General features: G+C 51.0%; 1 long non-coding RNA gene across 1 annotated transcript; it reads right to left on the bottom strand.

Moving 5' to 3' along the window:
• Positions 1 to 651: 651 nt before the first annotated feature.
• On the bottom strand, positions 652 to 2,602 carry LOC119170847 (uncharacterized). Its single transcript, XR_012888536.1, has 2 exons — positions 2,359 to 2,602; positions 652 to 2,236 (listed from the first exon to the last, which is right to left on the bottom strand). It is a non-coding gene; the product is annotated as an uncharacterized LOC119170847 (long non-coding RNA).
• Positions 2,603 to 11,476: the final 8,874 nt, after the last annotated feature.

Below are 11,476 nucleotides of genomic sequence, written 5' to 3'. Positions count from 1 at the left end.
AAGGCATTCTTTATTTACCCAAGGTTTCCGACTTTTTTTAAATGTTTTAAATGACTTTAGGGGAAAACATTGAAGGTATATTTCGGTGAACTTGTTCATAAATAAATCGTATGCCAAATTGGCGGCACTCGCTGCGAACACATTGCTCCAGTCGGTTCTGCCTAAGCGCTCTCTAAAGAGGGTTAGTGTTTCAGGATTTATAAGTCTATAGGAAAATTCTGCACGCACTTGTTTGGGTACGTTATTGAGTTGGTTAACAAACATAAATATAGGCATGTGGTCACTAATATTGTGAATCAAAGTGCCAGCCGTAACAAGGGAAGTATCAAAGTTTGTTATAAAAAGATCTAAGAGTGTTGATGACTGTGAAGTGATTCGCGTAGGAGCCGTTATAACATTTTGACAATAATGCGAGCTTAACATTGATTCAAGTTCTAATTTAACACTGCTCTCAGCTAACATGTTGATGTTGAGGTCACCACCTAAAATCAAGGCATATTTTTTTTCACTCACAAATTCTAACAGTGAGTCTAAAAAAGAAAAAAACAAACGGACATTATTTGATGGAGGGCGGTAACATACACAAAACACTGATGTACCACATCTAACAGTGAGTATTTCATATAGAGGAGAAATGCAGGAGAATTCAGACATCAATTCACAGTCTATTTTACTTGAGATTAGCATAGCTACGCCACCACCCCTTTTGCCTGTGCGGTTCATGTAGTATGATTTATAAGTTGGAAACGTAAATACATCATCTTCCGAAGCAAACCACGTTTCCGAAAACATCACAACGTCAAAATTTACTTGTGCTTCACTAAAAAAATATTCGAGCTCATCCTGTTTATTCCTTCCCGATCTAAGGTTGAAATGAACGCAACTGAGGCTTTTTTCACAACAAGTGTCATACAAGTTTTTAAGATTAATAAGGTCTATAGGTGCGGTTAAGGGAAACATGTTAAGACGAGTATCAAAAGAATATCAGGAAGTAAACAATGCAATGCGGGGTAACAGTATCACAGCTTATCAAGGTCACCCAAACGACGAATGACAACCGCGCTATCACCCTCTCTTTTCCTAACGAGAATCTTGCCGTTGCAGTGCCATGAAAAACGATAGCCATTGTTCTGTGCCCAGTCTTTTGCGTTGCGCAGCAGCTCTCTGTTTTGCTGGGTCATGTTTTCAGTGATCGAAACATTCGAAGCATCTCTTAGGGCTTTCCGCCTTCCTAGCCACTTATCACGAATTGATTGCTGGGCAAATCGAACTATAATTCCGGGTGTTTTGTTTGGCTTTGCCGGAAGTCTGTGGATAGCGGCGATGTCATTCCCAGTCAGCTCTGGCAGGTTAGCAATCTTGGCCACATCATTCAACTTACACAGCAAATTCTCGTCTGGCGTAACCCGGATGCCGTGAACTTCTATGTTTAGTCTCCGACTACGAAACTCGAGATCATTCACCGTAGCTTTCAGTTGTTGAATATCACTTGAGGTGCAGTCCGCCTCTAATTTCCCAACGCGTCTGTTTAAGCTACTAATGTCCTTTTCCTGCTTAGCTTGACAGTTCAAGATGTCATCGTACTTTTGTGACAACAGCTGGATTGAGACCTTAATCTCACCAACCTGAGCCGGCAGCCCTGCTAAAGCATCAAGCCTCCTAGTTATATCTGCCAGGCAAATGGTTAACTCAGAGTCCATGCTAGTTTTCTCCCCACTTTTCGCTTTAGATGAACGGCAAGCAGCACATCGCCATGCCCTGCGACCGCTCTCTCCTTTAGTCTTAAATGTCGTCTCCGACCAGCCAGAACAACTGCCAACATGGTAAGAGGACTCACATTCGTTGCACTTCAGGACACGCCCATCACAGGGGAGGGGCTCATCACAAGACTGGCACGTGCTTGTCATGGTACGTTGTCCAGGCATTCACAGTAACACTCAGTTCGCACTCAATTCGGGAGCATTCAATTAGGAAAAAGGCACATTATGCACAGAGAACTCAGCAAAGCACTGAAACACGGTGGCAACGGCGGTGGCGGTAAGGCGGTATTGAGAAATAAGCGAATTTACCAACCTGGGTAAGCAAAAAGAGCTGATTAGGCGAACGTCCTTTCACCGCCGCCGCCGCCACCCGTGTGTCCAGGTACGATGTCGACGCCGGAAACACGTAAACACTTCCGCAGGCTCAGTGACGTCAAGATGTGATTCCGTAGCCACGGCAACCGTTTTCAGGTAGTCTAATAAATGGAGGAAATTTGAACGTTGTAAAGGAGCGCCGCTTTGATAAATGGCTCCAGCGCAACGATTCCAACAAGGCAGGAACCCTAAAGCACCGGCCGCCGAAATGCAGGACACCAACCTGGGTAAGCAAAAAGAGCTGATTAGGCGAACGTCCTTTCACCGCCGCCGCCGCCACCCGTGTGTCCAGGTACGATGTCGACGCCGGAAACACGTAAACACTTCCGCAGGCTCAGTGACGTCAAGATGTGATTCCGTAGCCACGGCAACCGTTTTCAGGTAGTCTGGGTAAGCAAAAAGAGCTGATTAGGCGAACGTCCTTTCACCGCCGCCGCCGCCACCCGTGTGTCCAGGTACGATGTCGACGCCGGAAACAAAATATATGTTCGGATGGTGGTGAGAGTGGAGCAGGACTGTCTCCGTGGCGCAATTGGCTAGCACGATCGGCTGTTAACCGAGAGGTTGGAGTTTCGAGCCCACCCGGTGGTGGTGCGGCGCTTTTTTTTCTTTCGGCTGATAGCTTTGAAGATATGTTCTGATAGTGGGGAGAGTAGAGCAGGACTTTCTCCGTGGTGCAATTGGCTAGTGCGATCGGCTGTTAACCAAAAAGTGGGAGTTTCGAGCGCACCCGTGGACGGTGTGTCGCTTTTTTTTTCTTTGTGCTGATGGCGTAGAAGATATGTTCTGATGGTGGTGAGAGTGGAGCACTACTGTCTCCGTGGCATAATTCGCTAGCGCGATCGGCTGTTAACCGAAAGGTTGGAGGTTCGAGCCCACCCGGGGTGGTGCGGCGCTTTTTTTTCTTTGGGCTGATAGCTTTGAAGATATGTTATGCTGGTGGTGAGAGTACAGCAGGACTGTCTCCGTGGTGTTATTGGCTAGCGCGATCGGCTGTTAACCGAAAGGTTGGAGGTTCGAGCTCTCCCGGGAGTGGTGTGTTGCTTTTTTCTTTGCGCTGATAGCTTTGAAGATATGTTCTGATGATGGTGAGAGTGGAGCACGACTGTCTGCGTGGCGCAATTGGCTAGCGCGATGGGCTGTTAACCGAAAGGTTGGAGGTTCGAGCCCACCCGGTGGTGGTGCGGTGCTTTTTTTCCTTTGGGCTGATAGCTCTGAGGAAATGTTCTGACGGTGGTGAGAGTGGAGCAAGACTGTCTCCGTGGCGCAATTGGCTAGCGTAATCAGCTGTTAACCGAAAGGTTGGAGGTTCGATCCCTCCTGGGAGTGGTGTGTTGCTTTTTTCTTTGCGCTGATAGCTTTGAAGATATGTTGTGATGGTGGTGAGAGTTGAGCAGGTCTGTTTGCGTGGCGCAATTGGCTAGCGCGATCGGCTGTTAACCGAAAAGTTGGAGGTTCGAGACCTCCCGGGAGTGGTGTGTTGCTTTTTTCTTTGCGCTGATAGTTTTGAAGATATGTTCTGATGGCGGGGAGAGTGGAGCACGACTGTCTCCGTGGCGCCATTGGCTAGCGCAATCGGCTGTTAACCGATAAGTTGGAGGTTCGAGCTCGCCCGGTGGTGGTGTGGCGCTTTTTTTCCTTTGGGCTGACAGCTCCGAAGAAATGTTCTGACGGTAGTGAGAGTGGAGCACGACTGTCTCCGTGGCGCAATTGGCTTGCGCATCCGGCTGTTAACCAAAAGTTTCGAGGTTCGAGCCTACCCGGTGGTTGTGTGGCGCTTCTTTTTCTTTGTGCTGACAGCTCCGAAAAAATGTTCTGACGGTGGTGAGAGTAGAGCACGATTGTCTCCGTGGCGATATTGGCTAGCGCATCCGGCTATTAACCGAAAGTTTGCAGGTTCGAGCCCACCCGGTGGTGGTGCGGCGCTTCTTTTTCTTTGGGCTGATAGCTCTGAAGAAATGTCTTGACGGAGGTGGCAGTGCTGCACTACTGTCTTCGTGGCGCAATTGGCTCGCGCGATCGGCTGTTAACCGAAAGGTTGTAGTTTGGAGCCCTCCCGGGAGTGGTGTGTTGCTTTTTTCTTTGCGCTGATAGCTTTGAAGATATGTTCTCATGGTGGTGAGAGGGAAGCACGACTGTCTCCGTGGCGCAATGGGCTAGCGCGATGGGCTGTTAACCGAAAGGTTGGAAGTTCGAGCCCACCCGGTGGTGGTGCGGCGCTTTTTTTCTCTAGGGCTGATAGCTCTGAGAAATGTTCTGACGGTGGTGAATGTGTAGTGCGACTGTCTCCGTGGCGATATTGGCTAGCGCGATCGGCTGTTAACAGAAAGGTTGGAGGTTCGAGCCCTCCCGAGAGTGGTGTGTTGCTTTTTTTTCTTTGGGCTGATAGCTTTGAAGATATGTTCTGATGGTGGTGAGAGTGGAGCAGGACTGTCTCCGTGGCGCAATTGGCTAGAGCGGTCGGCTGTTAACCGAAAGGTTGGAGGTTCGAGGCCACCCGGTGTTGCTGCGGCGCTTTTTTTCTTTGGTCTGATACCTTTGAAGATATGTTCTGATGGTGGTGAGAGTGGAGCACGACTGTCTCCGTGGCGCAATTGGCTAGCACGATCGACTGTTAACCGAAAGGTTGGAGGTTCAAGCCCACCCGGTGGTGGTTCGGCGCTTTTTTTCTTTGGGCTGATAGTCTGAAGAAATATTCTGACGGTGGTGAGAGTGGAGCACGACTGTCTTCGTGGCGCAATTGGCTAGCGCGATCGGCTGTTAACCGAAAGGTTGGAGGTTCGAGCCCACCCAGGGTGGTGCGGCGCTTTTCTTCTTTGGGCCGATAGCTTTGAAGATATGTTATGCTTGTGGTGAAAGTATAGCAGGACTGTCTCCGTGGCGTTATTGGCTAGCGCGATCGGCTGTTAACCGAAAGGTTGGAGGTTCGAGCCCTCCCGGGAGTGGTGTGTTGCTTTTTTCTTTGCGCTGATAGCTTTGAAGTTATGTTCTGTTGGTGGTGAGAGTGAAGCACGACTGTCTCCGTGGCACAATTGTCTAGCGCGATGAGCTGTTAACCGAAAGGTTGGAGGTTCGAGCCCACCGGGTGGTGGTGCGGCGCTTTTTTTCTTTGCTCTGATAGCTTTGAAGATATGTTCTGATGGTGGTGAGAGCGGAGCAGGACTGTCTCCTTGGCGCAATTGGCTAGCACGATCGGCTGTTTACCGAAAGGTTGGAGTTTCGAGCCCACCCGGTGGTGGTGCGGCGCTTTTTTTTCTTTGGGCTGATAGCTTTGAAGATATGTTCTGATGGTGGTATGAGTGAAGTACGACTGTCTCCGTGGCACAATTGGCTAGCGCGATTGGCTGTTAACCGAAAGGTTGGAGGTTCGAGTTCACCGGGTGGTGGTGTGGCGCTTTTTTTTCTGTGCTCTGATAGGTTTGAAGATATGTTCTGATGGTGGTGAGAGTAGAACAGGACTGTCTCCGTGGCGCAATTGGCCAGCACGATCGGCTATTACCCAAAATTTTGGAGTTTTGAGCCCACCCGGTGGTGGTGCGGCGCTTTTTTTTCTTTGGGCTGATAGCTCTGAAGAAATGTTCTGATGGAGGTGGGAGTGCTGCACTGCTGTCTCCGTGGCGCAATTGGCTAGCGCAATTGGCTGTTAACCGAAAGGTTGGAATTTTGAGCCATCCCAGGAGTGGTGGGTTGCTTTTTTCTTTGCGCTGATAGCTTTGAAGATATGTTCTGATGGTGGTGAGAGTGGAGCACGACTGTCTACGTGGCGCAATTGGCTAGCGCGATCGCCTGTTAACCGAAAGGCTGGAGGTTCGAGCCCACCCGGTGGTGGTGCGGCGCTTTCTTTCTCTTTGGGCTGATAGCTCTGAAGAAATGTTCTGACGGAAGTGGGAGCGCTGCCCTACTGTCTCCGTGGCGCAATTGGCTAGCGCGATCGGCTGTTAACCGAAATATTGAAAATTCGAGCCCACCCGGGAGTAGTGTGTTGCTTTTTTCTTTGCGCTGATAGCTTTGAAGAAATGTTCTGACGGTGGTGAGAGTGGAACACGACTGTCTCCGTGACGCAATTGGCTAGCGCGATTGGCTTTTAACCGAAAGGTTGGAGGTTCGAGCCCACCCGGGAGTGGTGTGTTGCTTTTTTTTCTTCGGGCAGATAGCTTTGAAGATATGTTCTGATGGTGGTGAGAGTGGAGCACGACTGTCTCCGTGGCGCAATTGGCCAGCGCGATCGGCTATGAACCGAAATTTTGGAGGTTCGAGCCCACCCGGTGGTGGTGCGGCGCTTTTTTTTCTTTGGGCTGATAGCTCTGAAGAAATGTTCTGATGGTGGTGAGAGAAGAGCACGACTGTCTCCGTGGCGCAATTGGCTAGCGCGATCGGCTGTTAACCGAAATATTGGAAATTAGAGCCCACCCGGGAGTGGTGTGTTGCTTTTTTCTTTGCGCTGATAGCTTTGAAGAAATGTTCTGACGGTGGTGAGAGTGGAACACGACTGTCTCCGTGACGCAATTGGCTAGCGCGATTGGCTTTTAACCGAAAGGTTGGAGGTTCGAGCCCTCCCGGGAGTGGTGTGTTGCTTTTTTTTTCTTCGGGCTGATAGCTTTGAAGATATGTTCTGATGGTGGTGAGAGTGGAGCACGACTGTCTTCGTGGCGCAATTGGCCAGCGCGATCGGCTATGAACCGAAGTTTTGGAGTTTCGAGCCCACCCGGTGGTGGTGCGGCGCTTTTTTATCTTTGCGCTGATAGCTTTGAAGATATGTTCTGATGGTGGGGAGGGTGGAGCAGGACTGTCTCCGTGGTGCAATTGGCTAGCGCGATCGGCGGTTAACCAAAAGGTGAGAGTTTCGAGCGCACCCGTGGACGGTGTGTCACTTTTTTTTCTTTGCGCAGATTTCGTAGAAGATATGTTCTGAAGGTGGTGAGAGTGGAGCATGACTGTCTCCGTGGCGTAATTGGCTAGCGCGATCGGCTGTTAACCGAAAGGTTGGGGGTTCGAGCCCACCCACGAGTGGTGCTGCGCTTTTTTTCTTTGGGCTGATAGCTTTGAAGATTAGTTTAATGGTGGTGGGAGTTGTGCAGGACTGTCTCCGTGGTGCAACTGTCTAGCGCGATTGGCTGTTAAGCGAAAGGCTGGAGGTTCGAGCCCACCCGGTGGTGGTGCGGCGCTTTTTTTTCTTTGGGCTGATAGCTTTGAAGATATGTTCTGATGGTGGGGAGGGTGGAGCAGGACTGTCTCCGTGGCGTAATTGGCTAGCGCGATCGGCTGTTAACCGAAAGGTTGGGGGTTCGAGCCCACCCGCGAGTGGTGCTGCGCTTTTTTTCTTTGGGCTGATAGCTTTGAAGATTAGTTTAATGGTGGTGGGAGTTGTGCAGGACTGTCTCCGTGGCGCAACTGGCTAGCGCGATTGGCTGTTAAGCGAAAGGCTGGAGGTTCGAGCCCACCCGGTGGTGGTGCGGCGCTTTTTTTTTTGGGCTGATAGCTTTGAAGATATGTTCTGATGGTGGGGAGGGTGGAGCAGGACTGTCTCCGTGGTGCAATTGGCTAGCGCGATCGGCTGTTAACCAAAAGGTGGGAGTTTCGAGCGCACCCGTGGACGGTGTGTCGCTTTTTTTTTCTTTGCGCTGATGGCGTAGAAGATATGTTCTGATGGTGGTGAGAGAGGAGCATGACTGTCTCCGTGGCGTAATTGGCTAGCGCGATCGGCTGTTAACCGAAAGGTTGGGGGTTCGAGCCCACCCGCGAGTGGTGCTGCGCTTTTTTTCTTTGGGCTGATAGCTTTGAAGATTAGTTTAATGGTGGTGGGAGTTGTGCAGGACTGTCTCCGTGGTGCAACTGTCTAGCGCGATTGGCTGTTAAGCGAAAGGCTGGAGGTTCGAGCCCACCCGGTGGTGGTGCGGCGCTTTTTTTTCTTTGGGCTGATAGCTTTGAAGATATGTTCTGATGGTGGGGAGGGTGGAGCAGGACTGTCTCCGTGGCGTAATTGGCTAGAGCGGTCGGCTGTTAACCGAAAGGTTGGAGGTTCGAGGCCACCCGGTGTTGCTGCGGCGCTTTTTTTCTTTGGTCTGATACCTTTGAAGATATGTTCTGATGGTGGTGAGAGTGGAGCACGACTGTCTCCGTGGCGCAATTGGCTAGCACGATCGACTGTTAACCGAAAGGTTGGAGGTTCAAGCCCACCCGGTGGTGGTTCGGCGCTTTTTTTCTTTGGGCTGATAGTCTGAAGAAATATTCTGACGGTGGTGAGAGTGGAGCACGACTGTCTTCGTGGCGCAATTGGCTAGCGCGATCGGCTGTTAACCGAAAGGTTGGAGGTTCGAGCCCACCCAGGGTGGTGCGGCGCTTTTCTTCTTTGGGCCGATAGCTTTGAAGATATGTTATGCTTGTGGTGAAAGTATAGCAGGACTGTCTCCGTGGCGTTATTGGCTAGCGCGATCGGCTGTTAACCGAAAGGTTGGAGGTTCGAGCCCTCCCGGGAGTGGTGTGTTGCTTTTTTCTTTGCGCTGATAGCTTTGAAGTTATGTTCTGTTGGTGGTGAGAGTGAAGCACGACTGTCTCCGTGGCACAATTGTCTAGCGCGATGAGCTGTTAACCGAAAGGTTGGAGGTTCGAGCCCACCGGGTGGTGGTGCGGCGCTTTTTTTCTTTGCTCTGATAGCTTTGAAGATATGTTCTGATGGTGGTGAGAGCGGAGCAGGACTGTCTCCTTGGCGCAATTGGCTAGCACGATCGGCTGTTTACCGAAAGGTTGGAGTTTCGAGCCCACCCGTTGGTGGTGCGGCGCTTTTTTTTCTTTGGGCTGATAGCTTTGAAGATATGTTCTGATGGTGGTATGAGTGAAGTACGACTGTCTCCGTGGCACAATTGGCTAGCGCGATTGGCTGTTAACCGAAAGGTTGGAGGTTCGAGTTCACCGGGTGGTGGTGTGGCGCTTTTTTTTCTGTGCTCTGATAGGTTTGAAGATATGTTCTGATGGTGGTGAGAGTAGAACAGGACTGTCTCCGTGGCGCAATTGGCCAGCACGATCGGCTATTACCCAAAATTTTGGAGTTTTGAGCCCACCCGGTGGTGGTGCGGCGCTTTTTTTTCTTTGGGCTGATAGCTCTGAAGAAATGTTCTGATGGAGGTGGGAGTGCTGCACTGCTGTCTCCGTGGCGCAATTGGCTAGCGCAATTGGCTGTTAACCGAAAGGTTGGAATTTTGAGCCATCCCAGGAGTGGTGGGTTGCTTTTTTCTTTGCGCTGATAGCTTTGAAGATATGTTCTGATGGTGGTGAGAGTGGAGCACGACTGTCTACGTGGCGCAATTGGCTAGCGCGATCGCCTGTTAACCGAAAGGCTGGAGGTTCGAGCCCACCCGGTGGTGGTGCGGCGCTTTCTTTCTCTTTGGGCTGATAGCTCTGAAGAAATGTTCTGACGGAAGTGGGAGCGCTGCCCTACTGTCTCCGTGGCGCAATTGGCTAGCGCGATCGGCTGTTAACCGAAATATTGAAAATTCGAGCCCACCCGGGAGTAGTGTGTTGCTTTTTTCTTTGCGCTGATAGCTTTGAAGAAATGTTCTGACGGTGGTGAGAGTGGAACACGACTGTCTCCGTGACGCAATTGGCTAGCGCGATTGGCTTTTAACCGAAAGGTTGGAGGTTCGAGCCCACCCGGGAGTGGTGTGTTGCTTTTTTTTCTTCGGGCAGATAGCTTTGAAGATATGTTCTGATGGTGGTGAGAGTGGAGCACGACTGTCTCCGTGGCGCAATTGGCCAGCGCGATCGGCTATGAACCGAAATTTTGGAGGTTCGAGCCCACCCGGTGGTGGTGCGGCGCTTTTTTTTCTTTGGGCTGATAGCTCTGAAGAAATGTTCTGATGGTGGTGAGAGAAGAGCACGACTGTCTCCGTGGCGCAATTGGCTAGCGCGATCGGCTGTTAACCGAAATATTGGAAATTAGAGCCCACCCGGGAGTGGTGTGTTGCTTTTTTCTTTGCGCTGATAGCTTTGAAGAAATGTTCTGACGGTGGTGAGAGTGGAACACGACTGTCTCCGTGACGCAATTGGCTAGCGCGATTGGCTTTTAACCGAAAGGTTGGAGGTTCGAGCCCTCCCGGGAGTGGTGTGTTGCTTTTTTTTTCTTCGGGCTGATAGCTTTGAAGATATGTTCTGATGGTGGTGAGAGTGGAGCACGACTGTCTTCGTGGCGCAATTGGCCAGCGCGATCGGCTATGAACCGAAGTTTTGGAGTTTCGAGCCCACCCGGTGGTGGTGCGGCGCTTTTTTATCTTTGCGCTGATAGCTTTGAAGATATGTTCTGATGGTGGGGAGGGTGGAGCAGGACTGTCTCCGTGGTGCAATTGGCTAGCGCGATCGGCGGTTAACCAAAAGGTGAGAGTTTCGAGCGCACCCGTGGACGGTGTGTCACTTTTTTTTCTTTGCGCAGATTTCGTAGAAGATATGTTCTGATGGTGGTGAGAGTGGAGCATGACTGTCTCCGTGGCGTAATTGGCTAGCGCGATCGGCTGTTAACCGAAAGGTTGGGGGTTCGAGCCCACCCGCGAGTGGTGCTGCGCTTTTTTTCTTTGGGCTGATAGCTTTGAAGATTAGTTTAATGGTGGTGGGAGTTGTGCAGGACTGTCTCCGTGGTGCAACTGTCTAGCGCGATTGGCTGTTAAGCGAAAGGCTGGAGGTTCGAGCCCTCCCGGTGGTGGTGCGGCGCTTTTTTTTCTTTGGGCTGATAGCTTTGAAGATATGTTCTGATGGTGGGGAGGGTGGAGCAGGACTGTCTCCGTGGCGTAATTGGCTAGCGCGATCGGCTGTTAACCGAAAGGTTGGGGGTTCGAGCCCACCCGCGAGTGGTGCTGCGCTTTTTTTCTTTGGGCTGATAGCTTTGAAGATTAGTTTAATGGTGGTGGGAGTTGTGCAGGACTGTCTCCGTGGCGCAACTGGCTAGCGCGATTGGCTGTTAAGCGAAAGGCTGGAGGTTCGAGCCCACCCGGTGGTGGTGCGGCGCTTTTTTTTTTGGGCTGATAGCTTTGAAGATATGTTCTGATGGTGGGGAGGGTGGAGCAGGACTGTCTCCGTGGTGCAATTGGCTAGCGCGATCGGCTGTTAACCAAAAGGTGGGAGTTTCGAGCGCACCCGTGGACGGTGTGTCGCTTTTTTTTTCTTTGCGCTGATGGCGTAGAAGATATGTTCTGATGGTGGTGAGAGAGGAGCATGACTGTCTCCGTGGCGTAATTGGCTAGCGCGATCGGCTGTTAACCGAAAGGTTGGGGGTTCGAGCCCACCCGCGAGTGGTGCTGCGCTTTTTTTCTTTGGGCTGATAGCTTTGAAGATTAGTTTAATGGTGGTGGGAGTTG

This window comes from Rhipicephalus microplus, unplaced genomic scaffold, assembly GCF_043290135.1.
Source record: "Rhipicephalus microplus isolate Deutch F79 unplaced genomic scaffold, USDA_Rmic scaffold_12, whole genome shotgun sequence".
Lineage (NCBI taxonomy): Eukaryota > Metazoa > Arthropoda > Arachnida > Ixodida > Ixodidae > Rhipicephalus > Rhipicephalus microplus.
This window is presented reverse-complemented; position numbering and strand designations above follow the sequence as displayed.